This window comes from Rhamphochromis sp. 'chilingali' (genome assembly GCF_963969265.1).
Source record: "Rhamphochromis sp. 'chilingali' genome assembly, chromosome: 22".
NCBI lineage: Eukaryota > Metazoa > Chordata > Actinopteri > Cichliformes > Cichlidae > Rhamphochromis > Rhamphochromis sp. 'chilingali'.
In genome coordinates, this window is record NC_137950.1 from 23,334,392 (window position 1) to 23,356,407 (window position 22,016).

General features: G+C 37.9%; 1 long non-coding RNA gene across 1 annotated transcript; it reads right to left on the reverse strand.

The window, feature by feature from the left end:
- Window positions 1-1,352: 1,352 nt before the first annotated feature.
- On the reverse strand, window positions 1,353-5,135 carry LOC308390773. Its single transcript, XR_013970494.1, has 3 exons — window positions 4,978-5,135; window positions 3,693-3,984; window positions 1,353-3,383 (listed from the first exon to the last, which is right to left on the reverse strand). It is a non-coding gene; the product is annotated as an uncharacterized lncRNA (long non-coding RNA).
- Between the last annotated feature and the right edge of the window lie 16,881 nt (window positions 5,136-22,016).

Genomic DNA, 22,016 nt, shown 5'->3' on the forward strand with positions numbered 1-22,016 from the left:
AAACAGTGTGTTAAGTGGATGCGTTGTACAGGGAGATGGCCACAGGCAGGAATGATTTCCTGTGTCGTTCAGTGGTGCTTTTCAGTAATCTCAGTCTCTCACTGAACGAGCTCCTGTGACTGACCAACATGTCATGGAGTGGGTGGGAGGTGTTATCCAACATTGTCTTTATCTTGGACAGCATCCGCCTCTCCGACACCACCTTGAGGGAGTCCAGCTCCATCCCCACAACATTGCTGGCCTTACGGATCAGTTTATTAAGTCTGTTGGCATCTGCGACCCTCAGCCTGCTCCCCCAGCATGCAACAGCATAGAGGATCGCACTGGCCACCACAGACTCATAGAAAATCCTCAGCATTTTCTGGCAGATGTTGAAGGACCTCAGTCGCCTCAAAAAATAGAGACGACTCTGGCCCTTCCTGTAAAGTGCTGTGGTGTTTTTAGCCCAGTCCAGTTTATTGTCAATGTGTACTCCAAGGTATTTATAGTCCTCCACAATGTCAACACTGACCCCCTGGATTGAAACAGGGGTCAAGTGTTTCCTGGTCTTCCTGAAGTCCACGATCAGTTCCTTGGTCTTTGCCACGTTGAGCTGTGATGCATTTGGAATCTGCAGCTGACCTACAGGGCTGCAAGTAATAAATACAGCTCACATGGTCACTGAAATGATTGACAGGAGCAGATTGTGTTTGTCTTATTGGTCATGACACCTGATAATAAAGGTAAATTTTGCTTTCATCACATATTGTGTCCTTTTCTGGCTCATTTCATCTCCCTTAAATCACAATCAAACTTTAAAAAACTAATAAAAATGCATACTCATTTCTGTCACAGCAGATTGCACATTGCTCATTTGTCCAGTACTCAAAAAATAGAGTGATTTGCCAACCACCTGATCTACTAGATACAGTAAGTGCTTACCCAGCTGCTACCTCTTAGCCTGTTGCTGAACTCTTGCTGTCTTGATATGCAGCCAGATAATTTGCGTTCTCCACTTGTTTTTCCATTTCTTGTTTGCTCTTGTTCATGAAGATCTTCTGCCGGTTTTCAGGTGCACCATCTGCCTGTTGACTCCTTTGAGTTTACTGAATTTGACTGCCTTCACTTTTCTGACTGTAAGCTTGACTTTCATTTTTGTATTAAATTTGGTACATTTTTTGGATACAATACTTGTGTTATTTATTTTTTTTATTTTTGTTGGGGTTTTTTCAAATATTTTGTGGTATGAGAATAATAGTAATTTGTGGAAAAAAAAGAGTCAAACAAAATGATCATTCCTCAATGATTGTAGGTTAGCAGCAGAAATAGTGCTATTGTGGAGGTATGTAAAGACGACAGAAGAGGTCTCAGTGTCTCACTCCAACTTTATTAACTGACTCAGCAGAACTCCACATACAAAAAGCACCAAAATCTCCACCCCAGCGCTTCCCTTCAACTTGGGTGTGAGAATGACTTTATTTTATGTTCTGAGAAAATTATTAATAAACTCCATTTACTGTACAATGTATTCTCAGTTTAAAAAAAGAAAACAATATCCATTACCAACCCTCCTCACTACCATGCATTTCAGTATAAGGCTCTAACATCTTTTACCCTCTGCTATTGCTGATATGTAGGGTAGCCACATATCCTCTTTAAAGTAGATCTATCATACTTTTAATGCACTTTTTTCAAATAGATACTTTTACAATGGTGGAGGCTCAAAGTTTGAAATAAAGAGGTATGAAAATGTAGATAAAGGGGTATAAAGGTAAACACTGTCTCATTGGATTTGGCTAAACAAACAAATAATGTTCCTTACAGTATTTTCTACTCTTGGATTTGTTGGAAAGACGGCATTTTCTTACTGTGGTCTGGTTGTGAGCACAACAGCTCAACCTGTATGCCATTTTAGACTCAGAAAATCAGCTAGCTATTTAGGCAAACTTTATTGAAGGTGATTTTTTTTGGATATCGAACAAATCCATTTCAATTTATTTGGCTTTCCTGGGGAAGGGAGTGCAAAACAACTGCCTTTTTTGTAACCAACAATAATAGGACCAACATGTTCTTTCGCCCTACGTCAAAGAGGAGTCTTTTGTCAACAATCCAGGATAAATTAGGATTTTTTAGCTTGCCTAATAATAAAAGAAAGATGTTCCATCTATAAAAGGCAACATTGAGGAGAACTACATTCCCCAAATATTTGCAGTTAGACTGAACAGCTTGTTTCAGTAAGAACAATGAGCCTGCAAGGTAGCTAAGCTGCTTTGTATATTTCTACAACCCATTGCATGTAGATGCAACCAACATTTTGCAGCTACATCAAGCCAAGTAAGCCACAGCAAGCAATTTAACCCTATCAAACGTGCACACACAGGTACATGAGCAGTTGAGTCAAAAGTAAAGCAACAGAGAGCAAAGGGGGTGTGTGTTTCACTTGCCCTATTTGACAAGAAAGGTCATTCTCTTTTTCTTTTAATGGTGGCCAATTTTTATTTTTAACCGTGTCACAGAATCTCCCACTAGGTTTTTCACAACAAGGTCAACTAAACCTTGCAGTGATCAGGTGAGCCTGAAACCTTGTTGAAAAGGAAGAGGCCAGGAAGAGGCTAGTTTTGTGCAACCAGCAACCTGGATTTTTTTCCTTCCCAAAAAGTGCTGGAATTGGCTCGTGATACTTTTGTAAAAATGCTATTTATAAAACTCTCCACCATCTAGTTGCCAATGTTATTGACATAAAATCTTCAGTGGCTTTTCCATGACGTCAATAATGCGCCATGAAAGGGTCTGACTCACAAGCATGAGTAATGGCATAGCTGTCTTTTGTTAATATGTGAAGATACCTCCTTAGTCTGGTTATTTCCCAACAGGCTTCAAGTGAGGGCGTTGACAGTATAAAGTATTTAAATAATTAAATGCTTTTATTATTAGCACTGGTACAGGTGACACACTTGTGCTGTCATTACAGGGATGTTACTAAAAGCTTTAGTTAACATTTTTCATCAGCAGAAACCTAGATAAGATACTACTTAGATGTGCAAGTTTATTTACTATAATTATTTTTTACATTAATGAAATTTTTTCAAAAATAAATATACAACAACTGCTTTGACTAAATACTGTAGCATTCTGATTAAGCAAACATGATTTTATTACAAGAGGCTTCAGTGTTAAACCTTTTAGAAAAAAGTTTAACTTTATAATAAGGTAACATTCACTTTACCTCAGTGTTTCCACTGATTGACTACTAATAATTAGTGTTGGTCTTATTTACATGTTTTCTCATATGTTGCTTCATTTTTATCTTCTTTGAGTAATGGCATGATTTTCATGCAAAGTGCTGGAGGAGATTTAATAATAATAATATATTCCAGGTTGGTCGTGTCGTCCAAGGTTCATCTCTGCAATTTCAAAATAAAAAAAGAAAGAAAGAAAATAATAATGAAAAATTAGGAAAAAGAAGACAATTTTCCATAAATAATCATTTTGTTTTCTGTGGATTTTTTTCCACTTGGCTTGTATTTCAATTGCAATGTGCAGAAAAAGACAAATGAAATGTATTCACCCTCTAAATGTCAGGGTTATATATTTGTGTTAGCAATTATTATACTCATCTAAGCAGGAAATTATTTTCCCATTCAAGCATCAGCGCACCCAACCAGTTATACGCTGTATCATAGCTGCTTGCTGTTTCTGAAGTTTGGACTTACAATAAACATGCGGAGACACCTTCCACACATAGCAACAACACTGGAGATCTGAAGTGCCCTGCCACACTCTGGGCTCATCAGGCAGTTCCTTGTCTTCAAGCAGCACGCGGGACAGCTACTCCCCGATTTCTCTGTGCTTTTACTCTTTGTGGTTGTGTGTTTTTTGGGTTGAGTTTGCTTAACATCGTCAGGGTTTTCCTCCCACACTTCACTTTCACCTCTTCCCATTGTGAGTGTTTGTTCTGACAAAAGTTGAGCTTAGTCCAATGACTTGAGAGCTGATGGTTCAGATCTGTGAAGGAAATGGCAGAAAGTAAATACGCCGTGTGTGTAGCTTCATTATAGCAGAATTTCCACAGGGAATTATATGGGCCGCATTATGTGGCGACTCCCACGCTCTCAGGCTTTACAATACGAGCTTTGTTTACAATAACATCCAGCGTCCAGCGTCATAATGCTGTTATTACACTTTGTCGTGTTTGTTAAGATTTCACTGCTTCACTGTGTGCCATGACTCAAATGTGTTTCTTTCCCAGTGCTGGGTTTCATTTCTTTATCATCTGCGTCTTACATTGTTTTGCAGGAATGCTTTCAATTATGCAGATAATATTGCTTCTTCCTTGGAACTGCACAAGACATTATATGCTCTAAAAGAAAATCCAGTAACGTACAAAGAAACATTTTGGTTCAGTGTAAATGTGACATCAATGTCTACAGACAGGACACTGCCTGAATCGGTGTAATGATATATGTCTAGTCAGTAAACAACAGAGAGCTGAACATATTATGCATAGAAGTGTCCCATTTCATTAAAGAGAGATCATTTTTCACAAATGTGAATCATTAACACTACAGTCTAAACTTAAGTCTCTTTACGAACACTTTATTGAGCGAAGTCACATTGATTTGACAGATTAACAATCTTTCCACACTGATGATCATCTCTCCTGCCAGGAGTTGAGGCCCCCTGTTTCAACTGTCGGATACAATTGCTCCCCAAAGACATTATCAGATATTAAGTGATAACCCTGATGGTGAAGTAACAACTTATCTGTGCCATCCAGTGGCTACCCATTTATTAACACTGACAGTAAATTAGATTGCTGGCATCTGGAGGGTATACTGGCATTTTGAATGCACCTTTCCATCTCACCCGGCTTTCAAAACTCCTTTGGATTTCAGTCATAAGTAATGAAATTCCATCACCCTCCTCACCCATGAAAGCAACTTGGAAAGGAAGTGAGAGGAGGCCATTAAGAGTAGAGAAAAAGAGTAATGGTCTTACCCTTTGCTTTCAGAGTCACCTCGCTGTCGGTTCTAATCTCTCTTTGTAGAGTAGACTTTCCTTAAAGGACTGCTGATAATAGGCACCTTCACCCTTACAGATACTCACACCATCTTATGAAAAGCTGAGTTGCTGGTGTTATTGTCTACCTCAGTGAAATGAACAAGAAGGGTGTGTCTTCAGGTTTAACAGGTTTGACAAAGATCACTGCCTGAATAGTTTTACTTAAAAAGAGCAAGCTATGTGAGGACTTAAAATGTCTTAAAGGTGCAGGCAGTATTAATAAATGTAAAGAGTTGTAAAACCATTGCTATATATTCAAATACTTGTCTATCTCTGTTGAATTGTGAATTTTTAAATATGTTTATTGACATGTGTTCTCGCAATTATCATTGAGTTCCATGTATTGTGACTTACAAACTGCGTTTTAGATAGATGACTGAAGTCTCTGAAGTACTTATGCAAATTAAACGTTCATTATTCAGATCCATTCACAATCATAATTTATTTTAGTCGCCAATAACAAATATGTTTCTTCTCGTCTCCGTGGCAGCATATGCTGCTTAGGGATGTTGTGAAAATTCCATCAAATTTTAATAAATAATTAGACAGAGTGACTTGACTAGACTGCACAGTTCATTACATGATGATCAATGATGAACCGAGAAGAACAATTTCAGGAAACAATTAAACAAAAAACAATTTGAATATACTCAAATAGCTGCATTTCATTAGGAGACTGAATTACTTACTAAACTATTCATCATCTGTAAATGCATCAACGCAAAAAGCACAGTAAATCACTCATTTTCTCTCGAGAAAACATGAATAATTTTAGCTTGCATGCTTATTTATCTAAGTATATAGACTTATTTTATCTTTGTATTTGGCCTGTGTGCTCTGAAGTGATATAATTATGTGTGTCTCAGGGGGTTATGGGTGACAAGAAGGAATTTTATATTTTTATATTCTCCACTTTCATCAATAAATGATGAAAGAAAAAAGGGAAGTATTTTCAGGCACTTCTTTTTTGGAAGTGCATCAATAATTTTATCTCTCATGTACAGATCAATATTATGCACATTTCACTATTTAACTGCTTATGTAAAAAAACAGACAATACAAGGTAACAAGATTGAAATAAAAAATACGCTTATTAAATGAAAAGCATATACAACGACAACATTTGGAAAGTAAACAGTATTAATTAAGTAATAACATGAAACCATCAAATAATAAAGATCTGATAGTATGTTAGGCTACTGAACCACTACTACAATGATATAATAGAATTGCATATAGTAACAAGATAAAAAGTGATTAGACACAAACTTCTTTGTCAACTTAACTCTTTATGGAGCATTTATGATCATTGTTAGGATTTTGATTTGCATCATAAAAGCGAATGTAGAGTCTTGTTAAATCCTTCAAAAGCCCTCTTCGATTGAAACTTTTAGTTTGTGTCCTCTAAAAGTCTAAGCCTTGGTAAACTACGTGTTCCTATGCAGCTGGATATAATCAGGACTGTGTGTGGCAGTAAGACGTGATGAGGCATTTGCGTTTCACTTCATCATTTTTTTTTTATTTCTCTTCTGTCTGTTCAGTTGCTCTATTACCCAAGCAGGCAATTTCTTTCAATATCTGGCAGAAACATGACAAGCAGTCCATCTCATCAGATCACAAACCCATGCATCCACTAGAGTCCCCTGATACAGCATGACAGTTATTCCTTGGCACAAGTACTCATATTGTCTTGGAATGCCTCACACTTCTAAAACCAACCATTTACGGGACTCTAAAATGCTATAGCTAACTTAAGGAGAAGAAGAAAATACCTGTGATGTTAAAGATGTAAATGAAGAAAGAATTGTCAGGGTTCCTGGGTCGGTGACCCAGTGTTTTCAGTTCACACTCACTGTTTATCTACTGCCTGTTCCACTTCCTGTTTTATTGTGTTAGCCTTGGTCTGTGTGTATTATGTTCAATCCTCTTCCCATTATCATTAGTTCATTATGTTCAGCTGTGTACTCACCGGTCCCTCATTATCATCATTATCACCAGTCTGTGTATTTAAGCCCTCTGTTCTACCCATTCAGTGTCGGGTCAGTGATGATGTTGTTTCTGTCGTGTGTTCCGTCCAGTCAGTCAGTTAGCCAGCCAGTCTACCAGTCCGCTAAGTCCAGCCAGCCAGCCATCCATCCTATCATCTGTTGTCTACATATTCAATAAACCTCGTTCTGCACCACGAGTCCTGCATGTGGGTCATCCCTTCCTCGCCTCCGCACACGAGCCCTGACAAGAATAACCCTTTCAGCATTGCATATTGTGGGCCAGTGCTAGCTGATAGGCTTAAGTGAAACAGTATTTCACTGACAGCAATAGCGTAACTTGTTTGTAGTGAATGTGCTTCCTTTTTCTTAGCTATTAACTCTAGTTAGTGGTTACTCAACTGTAGTTACTCAGGTCTTTTATCTAATAGAAAAAAATCTGCCATACCTACCATTTTTTGTGTGCTTGTTTGTTTATTATTTTCCCAATTTGTCATAGAACAATAAATACTTTCAATAGTAAAAACTTTAAAAAGACTGGAAAACTTCTGTGAGTAAAAGTAATGTAATGAGATAATATTTTTAGATAAGAACAACTGAACAATGTTCCTTAAACATTTAAATGGTATTTAAACAAACACATGAACTATAGTTAGCTTGTAATGCAATTATTACATTTTTAATTTTTATCTCTCTAAATTTCTTTTCAACAGACTTTAAGTCAATCACCCACTGAGCTATAAATTCCTTGCAAGATGATCATGATGTGTGGAGTTTAACTCTGTGATAGCAAACGTATGCACCAAAATAGTCTCTGATCTTGTCATTCCCCTAAAGGACGCCCTAAATTAAGCCTAGCAGGCAGTGGGAATTTATGATAATAAATTCCCCTCAGGAGGAATCTATACATAGTTCTTGGGTAGAGGTAAACCTTTTTTATGTGTTTACAGATAAAAGAGAACATAGAGACAGTCACAGCAGTATATGACCAAAAAAAAAAAAGTGTTGCGAAAGCAAACATAATGCCAAAAGTGTAAGCAGAGTGCTGACGCCTAAGTGAACAGGTATGTATGCAATCACAGGGAAAAATCCACAGGCGTATCTTCCTTTAGTTGAAACTGCCTGTGGCTGTCAATACAGTTGAAATCTTAGTACTTTATTCTAACACTTTGGTACTTTTGTGAGTGAGTGTCAGTGAGTCTTAATCTTCCACATAATGTTAAAAAAAATAAATATTTGACAGCTCATTTTCTAATATTTATACATCCATATAAAACTCATTATTTGGTTCTTTAAATAAAGCTTTGAAATAAATGGAAACAAAGTCTTGACACCTGTAAGTCACAGATTACACTGTTTGTACACATACAATGCATAGCAATTAAGTGTGATTTGCAATAGTTGAATGCAGTCTCAAGTGTTTGGCAGATAATTGTCATGCTTGAAACAATTGAGGAGAACACCATCATAAATCCTTTGTTTCTTCAGAACCCTAGCTTAATTGAAAATGGTTATTTTCTCAGGTTATTGCCTTTTCTAAGTGGAAATGTATTTTCTTCCATCCCACTGCAGTTCTTTGTGTTTTATTAAACTGAAAAGTATTGAGAAATTAAACAGAGGAAAAATTCATAGCTATTAACTTTTCATGTTGGGAATATGGCCTTGAGAGCCTTGAGACAGCTTATTTTGCTTATATTCATTTAATCTATCCGCGAGTATTTTTCTCTTCTCTAATGGTATCATTCCGTCTAGTCTCTGTTTATTTGCTCGTTATTTCTGTCCTAAAATATTTATTTTCTTCTGCTACTTAAATAGCTTTTTGTCAAGACATAATAGCCTACCTATGTTCTCCATATGTACTTGAATCACATTGTTGTTTGCACACATATTTTTCTGTCTGTGTCATAGGGCCTGTGCTGAAGTGAACAGAGACAGATCGAACACACTGATGGTTGTCAGACATGCAGATGTGACCTTGATCATCACTGAGGGGAAGAGGTAGTCATAAATCCAGCGATTATGCCATGGAAGCTCTATTAATTCTGCTCCAACACAGATGTGAATTACAACCAAGATTTTTTTTTTCATGGGCACTTATATCATTTTCGATCACTTTTGCACAACATATATGTACTACATGCTAGAAATACTACTGGCTTGTTCGAGTAAAGCCGTTTTAAACCATTCAGATAAAAATAAGTGGTTAAGAAAAATATCTGTGGGCATCAGACAAAACGTGGAAAAAAAGAGAAAAAAGACACTCGTGATTTATAAGTGTGGGAGCATTTTTCAGAAAACCTTTAAAATACATACACCTATTCTTACAGACTAAAACGACTGCAGTCTTTTCTCTGCCCTTGTGTGTAAAAAAGTAACAACCCAACTCAGGCTCAGCCTGAGGTTAGAAGTGGGTTTGACCACATATGAAATGCACCATTTAGCTCATGTTTGCCATTCCTCCCTCCACTCAGCATGAAGATAATTGGATATAAAACATCAGTGAAAAGTCATAGCTACCCCTGCATGGCCTCACAGGCCCAATTCATACAATAAAACTCCATTAAATCTCATCAATGCTGCTTTAGATGTGGTCGACAGGGTGAGATGGCTCAGTGGTCCATCTAATATTTCATGTAGATATGGTTCTGATTGACCTCCAACCCTAGTTGAATGACCCATTTCTTTATGTTTCCTGCTGCTGAGGTGAATCGTCTGTCTTGCATTTTTCTACTAAATTTTCTTTTTTCATTGTAGAGCTGAGTTACACCTTCGGGGCCCTTCAACAACTATTCTAATATAAGAAATATAAAGTACTAGACCAGTGCAAATACATGTAGTGCAACACTTGTGTCTTTAACTAATTTGAACTTGTTTTGGTTAGATTGACTTGCCTTAGAGCTTAAGTCTTTTGTTTGTTTTGAAATCCTTTATCTGTAACTTTATGTGGTCTACCACTGCATGGCTGCGTTTCTCTGGTTCCTAAATTCCACTTTTCAGTAATACCACTTACAGTTGACGGTTAAATACCTTTGAGGGAAGAATGTCACCAACTGGCTTATAGTAATGGTGGTATCCTATTACAAAACCATTTTCATTGAGCTCTTTAGAATAGTCCATTCATTCTCTAATATTTTTAACAGCAGGAATAGTGTAGTTTAAAAATCATGTAACTCTGTTAACTCCATTAAAACCCCGTGATCTCATATTTTAAGACTTTTCCTAAAACTGACTTATTTGTCAAATGCCGAATTGTAGAATGTGTGGTATAAAAAGAAAACAAAATGATACAGAATAATTGTTTACAGCCATTTTGAGATGCTGCTATAACGTGAGCCAGAGGTAACTAGCTGTAAGTGATAAATAAATATATATGGAACTGTAGTTACACAAAAGATAAATAATTACTCCTGAGATTTTGAGTTGGAGTAGTGGTCAGAGTGTGTGACCAAACATCGAAAATTGCTGACTGTACAGACCAGGGGAGTAACAGCAGCTGAACTCAGCAAAAAGTTCAGAGTGTGGAGAACTAATCGGAGCAAAAGAGCGAAATCCACAGCAGAATAGCCAAATGGGTTTTAGGCCTGAGTAGAACAGCTGAGGAGGTAAAGGGCTGCATACTGAGGTGGACCAGAGTGGACGCTGGATGTAAAGATGCAGGTTTGGTGATCAGAGGTAGATGTGGGTGAAATGATAAACTTTGACTGATCTTATTTTACAATAATTATTTAAAACATGTTTCTTTTTTTTGTGGCTAGCTAAGAGGTTAGTTTTAAAATGTAGGCAATCAGCCTTTAAATCTATTTCACAGTAAGAGTTCATGTCATCTTTATTTAGGACAACTAATCACACAAGTTATCAAAAATAAAGTTTTCATAATGTTCTTTGTTATAATAAAAATCTTGTATTTGTATATGTATTTTAACTTTGCAATTTGTAATGAAACAATCGAACTCATTGATTAAAAAAAAACCAACTAAAAATTAATGTTAGGGTACGTCCACACATACACGGATATTTTTGAAAATGCAGCTTTTTCTATGATTTTAGGCCAAACGTAAATGCTGTTTTGGATCACTGAAAACAGATTTTTTTAAAACTCCTGCCAGGGTGGAGATTTAAAGATTAAAAGGTGTAACCCTATATTTTTGTCTATATAGTATATGTCCGATAATCCCAAAAGTATTCAGTCACCCAGTTATATCACTGTATTCAGGTATTCCAAACACTTTCATAGCAACAGGTGTATAAGGAAAAGGGTAGACCAACATTATATTAAATCTTATTGATTTAGGAATAGGATATCTATCACTTTCATATGTGTCAAAGTGTATGTCAAAAGAGCACTCAGAATGTGAAATAATCATCAAAACTTTGCTATTGTTAATATTTACTAAACATTTACTAAAACTTATTCAACTCCTTTATAAAATAATCTTTAAAAAAAAAAACAAAAAAAAAAAAACACAACAACAACAACAACAACAACAACAACTGTATTACCAAAGTTCATCTTTCATGTGGGACATTCACAAATCACAAATATGTTATTTGTGGGCTTTTAAATTTTATTTTAGGGCAAAATTTACATTAACAAACACTGTTTTATGTGTGTGTTCAACTCTTCTTTCTTTCTGCACTACTGTAACATGAAAAGCACAATAATACATCTGCAGGACTGCGTCTAGCTAGCCATTCTACTGTCCCATTAATGCCATGCATGTTTTTTTTTACCTTTTAACACTTGCTTGGTGTCTGATCATGATGCCATGCAAGCTTTTAATTTTCTCCACCACATTTCTCCTCTTAAATAGATTTTTGAGGAGAGTTTATTGAATTAGCAAGGTTCTTAAGACTTGAGTCTCTGGTCCCCCCCATTAGTCATTGTCAATAATGAATGCTACTACAGTACTTCTAATTGATTCTAGTCAAGGTGATAAAAATAATTGCCTCTTGCATCAGCCAACTGTGGTTGAGTTTACATGACAGTAATAACTCAGCAGTTGGCTATACTATTGCACTGACTGATATATCGATAGATAAATAGATATAATGTTGACTTGCATGCCGTTAAGAAAGATCTATGTTTTTTGTCTGCCTGTATTTTAGCGTGATTTTATGCCATTCCTACTGCTCTGTTCTTTTCACCACTTCTGTTTTCCAATGCTATCCAACTGAAATTTATCATCCCTCTGATTTAATATTCTTTTTGCCTGATCCTCTATTCCCCGCTCTTTCAAACACACTGCTTTTCTCTCTTTCCCCTTTTAGACTGATGTGACCCAATACCAGACAGCCTCATCCTTGTCTCCATCTGCCATCTGCTCAAGCATCACCACAACCAGCATGTAGACTCTGGATACTACCCTGTCTGCTAGCATTGCTGGGGCTTCGTTAACTGAACATCACAACATGGTTGGGATGATGTTGCTTCTTTAAAAAAAAAAAAAAAGTAATATGCTATATAGTTTAGATTGTAAACATTGTAAAAATGGTGACTGACACAATCAAATGATAAAACCCACCACCCCCTCTAGGATTTCCATAGAATAATCACAGATCAAAGACATTAAAACAGATCAGTTTGCTAAGTTATAAGGCTTATTGACCATCTGACCACCACTTACTGTTTTATAGTGAAGCTGGTTCTTAAACTGGATTGATCTCTTTGGATCAGCAGCTTTAAAATAAGGCCTGTTGGGTGAATGTCAGTGTTGGATGTTTGGCTGGATATATGTACGGATGTCAAGCCTTGCTGTTGTTGATGGAGTTCTGCAGACTGTTTGTTTGTTTTTAAGTGTCAAAGAACTATAGGCTGGCTTAACTCAAACGCATTATCTGGGGGTATGAATTCTTAATAATATATTGGATTTTTGGCTTCTGTTTGGGTTTTGCTGTTATTCCAGTGTTCAAAGTTTTGTTGTATGGATTAATTGTTTTGATTCCTTTATTCTAGAAGACTGAGAGATTCACTTATTGTGACATCAGCTATTCTTATTTTTCCTTCATCATTTTTGCAATGATGAGTTTCAGGTTTGCAGTCCTGTGTTTGGGTGATGTCTTGTTTTCAGTTAATAGTTTATTTTTTCACTCAGTGTTTCCCTCTCTGTTCCTTCCTATAGTCTTTTATGTGTATCATGTTTTCTTTCGTTGCTGGTGTGTGTTTCACTTTGTCTTCTCTGATTTTCTTGATTGTCTTTACCCATATCTCACTCCCAAGCAACCCTTGCTGGACAAATAATCCTGTCTTCTCTGTAGTTTCAGTTATATTGCCTTCAGTCTTTCCTATCCTGCTTTCCTCTTTTGTATTTTGTGTCTCCATTTTATTTGGATGCTTTTGGTTGGACTTTTTTATATTTCTTTTTGGACTTTTGTTAAGCCACAATATATGATTAGCTTTTGTTTTTTATTCAGTGTGGATCCTTCATGCTCTTGACATAGGGAGTTTGAGTATGCATACCTGTGACTGCTACATTGTACACATACTATGTTTTCAGTCCAACCTGGCAACTCAAATGTGATGTCAGGATAGTTGTGTGTTCACCATGGCCTTTCAAATACTATTAGCACAGCAAGGACCTCAGTTAATAGAAAAAAAACGGGGGGAAAAAACTATTCAAAATGCGCACGTGAATTAGGAGTCAATGCCAAGTCAAATGATCTAGATCCAGTCTTCCAAACAGCATTTTGGCACTGAAAAGAACAAACATACAGCATATTAAATGTTTATTACATTTACAAGTGTCGTGTAACATGTGAGTAGGATCTTTTATTTCAAAAGCCCTCTGTTCAAAACTATAACGTGGGTCTAACATGGGTATAACATTTATCTCACAAAAAGAGGTAGTTTACAACTGTAGAGTTAATTATTTATTTCTAATTTAATGGTAATCTGAAGGACCAGGATTCAGTTCATCATTAGGTTATTGAGCCACATATACTTTACTGGAAAGGAAGAAGTCAGTACATTTGTGTAAGTTTGTGGGTATTTGAGTGTGAAATATAGCCCCAATGAAGAGTACAACATAAACCTGGCCTCTACTAACTTTTTAAATTTGGATTGGCAAGTCATTCAGTGGAATGGCGATATTTTATCTTCGAGTCATTTCCAGAGTATCCTGCTCTGGAGCAGAGTCGCTTTCCATCATGTTTGTCAGAGGAGACTTTATTGAGGAACACTGAGACATGATTAGATTCCACACACTGGTATGTGTGGAAGTGAATGTATATGGTGTGTGGAACACAGACCCACATATATATGACCATGGATAATCAAAGATATATATAGATATAGATCTATCGATCTGATTATTTATATAATAGATAGGGGGGTCTTAGAAGAAAAAGAGGTACAACAAGTTTTCTATAACAGAGAATCCAAAAATTCCAAACAAAGACCCACACAACTCACAACTCCAAAAGGCTGAAGGGATCAGTGAATCATAGACCAGTAGAATAAATAGCCTGCTCTTCAAAGATCCATCCATCTAAGATACAAGGGAATAATGCAAGTACTACTAGACTAACTAAACAACACTGGGAGAAGTGGCTGGTGAACCTAGAAAGAGACAACAGCATAGTCAATATCACAAAGACAGCCATCCAATGAGTCTCAGGAATGAAGATATCCCACAGACGATGGTCAGCAACTGCCTTCAGAAGGTAAGACAGGTGCTGAGGAGCTAGCTGAACACTACAAATAAGATCCAAGCTATCAAGACATAAGCCCCATTAGTGATACCATGGAACAATGAGCTGGCAGATGCCAGGAGACAGATGCCACTGATGAGAAGATACAAAACTCCTCACAACGCAAAGTGGTCTTGTTGGAATGTGCATGCACAGTTAGGGTCAGCTTGCTCTGGAAAAGTACTGGCCATAAATTCAGGTGTGTATGCGTAGGTAGGGAGGCATTGTCTTCTTTCTCATCATATGGAGATGTCCACTCCAGGAGATGAAACATGAGCCAGACACCAGATTTAGGACCCATGGCGAGAATATATTCTGCAGCACTTGCCTCTCAGGGGCGTCACGTTCCTCCTGAGCAGCATGTGCCAACTTATGGCATCTTTAAGTAACCCATGGGATGGTACATGAAAAGTAAAGTGAATTGATCACAGAACCCTTAGAGACATAATAACAAAAGAAAAAAAAACTATATTCCCCTATATACTATATACTTTTAACTGTATACTTTTAACAAATTGTCTTTTTAACCCATACTGCATCTTACCTTTTTATCTATCACTTCATTGTTATGTCTTAAATGAACATTTTGAACCCTTACCACCACTACTCTGAGGCTCTATGAGCAATGAAAAGAGGAAGGATGAGGTCTGAGCCACAATCCAGGATGAAACATGGGGCATCTGTGAATACATCAGGTAGATGAGCCCCAGAGTTGAGGCCTCAAGCAGCTGAAGACAGATCCTACTGAGGAACAGGAAGAGTAACTATCATGGATGACCAAGCCCTGAATGGGACACACCACTGATAGATAGAGAAAGTGGGTGACATCGAGATATCCTGCCAATGGGTAGAAAAGACCTACTTAAAAGTCAGCATAGAGACTAAAATGGCAACGCAAAAGCAGGTCCTCAGAGCAAGATCCACAGAAGTATCTTGATGCATGCACAATCATCCAGGTAAGTAAATCCCACAAGGTTGATTCTGTGAGTCTGGACAATTTTCAGCTGACTAAGTCACTTGGATGAGTGAAAAAACTTTCTCCCATGTTAAAATGTTAAGTCCACATGAACAGAATCCACCTTTTGTAGCAGACTGCAGGACCCAATTTGCATACTATTCACAAGATAGCAGCAGGATGTAAGATGTAAGCTAGGACTACATACCTATAGGAGGCACATACTAGTGAATGGGATCGTGTACAGAAAGATCTGTGTCGTATATGGACCAGAAGTCCCCAAGTCTCGGGCAATGGCGATGATGGGAGACATCACCAAAGTTGGTTGAGAAAAACAGGGCTAAAGTCTTAAGGGACTTCAAGTTCCAGAAAAAACAATCAGCTGCTGGCCAAACAAGACATACCGGTAGCTCACAAGAAATAGAAGAAGTTGTGATAGATTTGGAATTCCTAGCAGACAACAACATTAGGAAGAAGGAGCAAACAGAAATATCAGGACTGAGCAATTGGAAACAATGTGAAACATAAAGTGGTCTTAGTAGTTTATAATAGGGGCATTAGAAGCTGGAAACTGTAACAGTGGCTCCAGTAGATTCCAGGCACAACATCAGAGGTTTCTGTCCAGAAGAGCGCTGCCCTCAGAACAGCTAAGATAATGCAAAGAAGCACGAAACTCCCAGGTATCTGGTAGAGGACCCGAACAAGACCATACCACTCCACCAAGGGGTGAGTGTTAGGGCCTTGCCTCCTGGACATTTGTCCTTACTTTCACAACAAAATATTTCCTACATTGTAGCAGATGGAAAAACATTCACTACACAATTTATTGGCATCCAACAGTATTTCTTTATATGTGTTTCAACCTGTCTCTTTCATTGTCATTCTTACAATGGTGCCAATGCTTTATTAAAGTAGGGTTAATGTCTGCCACTAGAGGTAATGTCTACTACTACTACTACAAAAACTGACATTTTGTGAAATTAAAAAGTACAGCTTGTACACTATGCATCTATTTTCCCCAGTCATCCCTGTAATTTATTAATGCATAGAGAAAGTTGTGTTTTTATTCTTTAGCACACAGATAGCGCTGCAGAAGGGAAGTGACAATATCTACCACTCTGGAAGTGGCAGGTAAATGCAATTTCTAAAATGTCACAAAACACAAACTTACTTGCTGAGTAAGTATGAACACATCATAGGAACCTCTAGATACTTCACTTGTTAGAGAGAGAGATAGAAAAAATTGGCAGTTGTGCTCATAGACATGGAGAAAGATGTAAGACAGGACAGGACATAAATGCCTCTGAAAGATAATGATTTCTCATCAATATTAAATGAACTTTGGAATTTAAAGTTTATTGTTTTTAATTAAACAGTGGAGTTGTATGGAATTAGTCGCTTAGTTTACTTTAGTGGACATCCATGCTCTTCTGCTTATCTTTATCAGGGTCTCTGGAATGCTGGAGCCTATCCCAGCTACCATAGGACAAAAGCTGAGAACACAGAGAGACTTTCACCTCTTTGTGCAATTTAGAATAACCAATTAAGCTAACTCTACAAGCTGTATGTCTTTGGATTGTGGGAGAAACCTAGACAGAACCCACATAAACACAGGAAGAACACGCAAACTCCACACAGAAAGGCCGTGGTCAGATGGTGGAGATGAACTCAGGGCCTTCTTGCTGTTAGGCAACAGTGCTAACCCCCAGAAATGCCACCAACCTGCACTTACTAGGTAATAACTGCAGGGAAAAATGTATAGTAATGAATCATGTCCAACTCCAAGCCAGTCAAACAAGTTATCATCAGCTGTGACTCCACTGATGCAAAGTAGTCTCCAGTGTTTATGGTTCACTGTTAGGTTAAGTAAAGAGTAGAAGTCATGCATTTGGATTTAAGCTAATGTTTTTTAATACTGCCTGTCAAATTCACCTTTATTCTTGCTGGTGGTGTTAGCTCATGTAACTTCTGTTTAGAAGTTGCATGAGCTTCTTTGATATTTTAGAATGTGGTTGGATAAAAGCATGAAGAGCTGTTATTCTTAAATCCTGCAGCTGCTCAGGTCAGCTTATAGAAAACTCTACTGTGACTCACAATATGGTATCATTTGGCAGGTATTCCCCTTTCCTCATAGTGCAGCGGTCCCCAACCTTTTTTGCGCCATGGATCTGTTTAATGTCAGACAATATTTTCACGGACCGTCAAAACAACCAAATGAAACGATACGACCAAGACAAAAACTGTGGTATTTTGTAAACATAATAATAAACACAAATTAACTGTGTAATTGTGTAACTTTATTAGCGGCGTCCTCCTGAAATGCACCAACAACATTGAGAGTAACATCCTCCTTTTTGCCCCTTAACCTCCTAGGACCTGGCGTCCACATATGTGGACATCACATTTTGGGTTATTTAGACCTAAATACTCAATTTTGCTCTACAAGGGCCTGATATCCACTTTCGAGGACATTATACTGCTACTGTTCTATCGAAATTTTAAACAAATATCCTCATATGTGGCTCTTATTTTTCTTAGAAACAATAATTAGGTTAAAAAAAATCTGGTAATTCTTTGTTTTTACATTCATCAGGTCCCAATCAGCCCAAATATCAAAGAGAAATTACAAATGCATGCCGTGGAAGAGTTCGGGTCTTAGGAGGTTAATGCTCTCTGGTCGCTATGGTAACACGTAAATATTTCTTTCAAAATAAGACATACAACTACAACAAGGGAAAAGACCCAGGGACACCGAGTTAATGATAAAATCCTTGAAAAAATTTCACACCCGAGCCCCAGGGGTTGGGGACCGCTGCCCTAGTGCATCACTAGTCTACAGTTCATTTTTCCATCCCCCTACCTGACAACTATTACTTTAACCCCTGGACAATTTGAGACTGTGGTTTGTGCTTATTTCAATTACTTCATATCTTTGGTTTTTAATTGATTGTTACTTTTGTTTCCACTCACTGGATGTGATCTAGGCAAAAAAGGTAGTTTAAGAAAAATAGATCAGCCCTGCATTCCATTTACCCAGAGCACTTAAATTTGATGCCAAGGGTCCTTTATGTCAGGGGAGATCTGCTGCACTATTGCCAAGGTACACCTTGTGAGTATCTGCGACACAATTACAAAAAACAAAACAAACAGTTTTTGACAACCTGGGAACAAAAACAGGCTGAATGAACATGTTGTATTAATGAGAATAGATAATTTTTTTATTAATCCTTTATTTATCCAGGTAAAAAAATCTCATTGAGATTAAAAATCTCATTTCTGTATGCCCTTTTGGCTTACAGGAAACAAGACGAGAGGATATGATTCGACTTACATTGGGTCTTTTGAGGCAGCTGTATCAAAGCCTGCTTGTGAGAGTGCAGATTCCTATTCTAGTGTTGTTCTCAAAACACATTTTAATTGCAGCATAAAAAAAAAAAAAAAAAAAAAAAAAAGTAGAATGAATTGGAATTGCTGGGATTTTTGAGTCTGTCCTGAATTTATTAAAGGACCCTTGCCTGAAATATAGTGCTTATGAATCCTCAAGGTAATGGAAAAGATGCTCTGCTGACAGGCAGCAGAGACCCAGGGTCATGTTTTTCCATGCACACATAAATCTAGGCCTTCTCTTGCCCCTGCCTGCTCTTTCATACATCTGTAGCAGGGGCCGTCTTTTTGGCTATCTTGAACGATTGAGAGGCATAATTTATATCTGCAAGCCAGGGCTATTGCAGAAAATTCAATTAAACCTATGAGCATAAATAGAAGCTAAAGAGTAAGTGCCCTTGCCTTTTTGCACTGCTCTTTCCCACAGGCCTTTGTTAACATGAGAATACATTAAATGCATCGCTGTAAAAATGTTTTAATGCAATCAGTGACTCATGAAGCTAATTATATCAGTAGGTTTATACATTCCCAAGCAATTGAGGTAAAGGACATATGGGGGTATATTTCTCCTGTTTATGGAGAAAAACAACCACCGAAATGTAAAGCTGGGCATACACTGTGCGATTTTTGGCCCATTTTGAGCTGATTTTTCAGTTGTGCGACCGTTTTGGCGATCGGCCCGATTTTGGCCTTCATCGTGCGTCGTGCATCGCGTAGTATACGTGGGGTAACGAGAAGCGATTAACACCTCACCACCACCTCCCGATCATCAATCGCTTGGTCGGGAGGATTTCAAACCTGTTTGAGGGTCCGTCGTGAGGGTGTCACCGCAGCTTCTCACACTGCGCACGCGCAGACACATAAATGTCGGTGAAAAAGACAGAGTAGCACAGCAGTGCAGCGTGTGATCTGGGCACAAGTGATGGAGGCATTTGTAGAACTTTGGAAAGCTCATCTGAGCCTTTTCGATGTGGCCTCACAAAATTATCACGACCACAACAACCGTGAAAGTAGTTGGATTTACATTGCTGCTCAATCACAGCTGCCTGATCAATGTTTTTTCATTAGCAATTTAGCAAAGTTGATGGTGGTGGTGTGCGTGTCTGTGTGAGTGAAAGACAGAGCGGGAGAGTGAGCAACATTATTTCTGTTATAACCTTCATTTTTATGGACACACAGTGTGAGCACTCAGGTCGCATCAGAGCATCGGGCTGTATAGTGTGAGACCCTGCAGAAACAGCTTTAGTGAAGGTTACAAGTGATCTTCTTAAGGCCTCTGACAGTGGACTTGTCTCTGTGCTTGTCCTGCTAGACCTTAGTGCAACATTCGATACTGTTGACCATAATATTCTATTAGAGCGATTAGAACATGCTATTACAGGTACTGTGCTGCAGTGGTTTGTATCATATCTGTCTAACAGACTCCAATTGGTACGTGTAAATGGAGAGTCCTCTTCACACACTAAGGTCAATTATGGTGTTCCACAGGGTTCAGTGCTAGGACCAATTCTGTTTACACTATACATGCTTCCCCTAGACAGCATCATTAGAAGACATAGCATACATTTTCACTGCTATGCAGATGACACCCGGCTTAATCTATCCATGAAGCCAGATAACACACACACCAATTAGTTAAACTGCAGGAATGTCTTAAAGACGTAAAGACCTGGATGGCCCCTAACTTTCTGCTTCTTAATTCAGATAAAACTGAGGTTATTGTACTCGGCCCTGAAAATCTTAGAAATATGGTATCTAACCAGATTCTTACTCTGGATGGCATTATCTGTGAGGAACCTTGGAGTTATTTTTGTCACAGTCTGGCGAGGGCAGACTGTATGAATTGAAAAAAAGGACCCAAAATGCAGACTCCAAGGAACAGGGAACAAAACTTGAATGTTAACAAAAAGCGAGTCGTTTAATATGGCTGGTAAAAAAAAAAAGTACAAACAAAGGACAAGGCAAACCTAAACTGGGAAATCTAAACAAACAATAAGAAAAAACCTAGACAAGGAACTTGGAAGCATGGGAAACATGGCGTGGACAACAGACAACCTGACAATCACACACTGAAAACAGAGGACTTAAATACACAGGAAGTGATTAGGGGAAGTGGGAACACATGGAGGAACAGCTGACTGACATGAGCCTAATGAGGGGACAAGGGAAGTGAAACTAAATACAATGAACAAAGAACACACAACTCCTTCAAAATAAAACAGGAAACATGAGACAGACATGATAATACAAACTTGATAACATAAGACACGCAGCATGAAACACGAAGGGTGAGGGGAAACTTAAATACAGGGGAAGAAAACACAAGGAGTCTAATAACCAAATGAACTTAGATAACCTAATGAACAAAATAAACTCTGGGTCAAAAGACCCAGGATCATGACAATTTTTGACAAGACATGTGCTTCAACGCACATATTAAACAAATATGTAGGACTGCTTTCTTCCATTTGCACAACATCTCTAAAGTTAGAAATATCCTGTCTCAGAGTGACGCTGAAAAACTAGTTCATGCATTTATTACTTCCAGGCTGGACTACTGCAATTCATTATTATCAGGATGTCCAAAAAACTCTCTGAAAAGCCTTCAGCTAATCCAAAATGCTGCAGCAAGAGTGCTGACAGGGACTAGAAACAGAGAGCATATTTCTCCTGTTTTGGCTTCCCTTCATTGGCTTCTTGTTAAATCCAGAATTGAATTCAAAATCCTGCTCCTCACATAGAAGCTCTTAAATAATCAGGCCCCATCTTATCTTAATGACCTTGTAGTACCATATCACTCTATTAGAGCACTTCACTCTCGCACTGCAGGCTTACTTGTTGTTCCAAGAGTATGTAAAAGTAGAATGGGAGGGAGAGCCTTCAGTTTTCAGGCCCTTCTTCTGTGGAACCAGCTTCCAGTTTGGATTCGGGAGACAGACACTATCTCTACTTTCAAGATTAGGCTT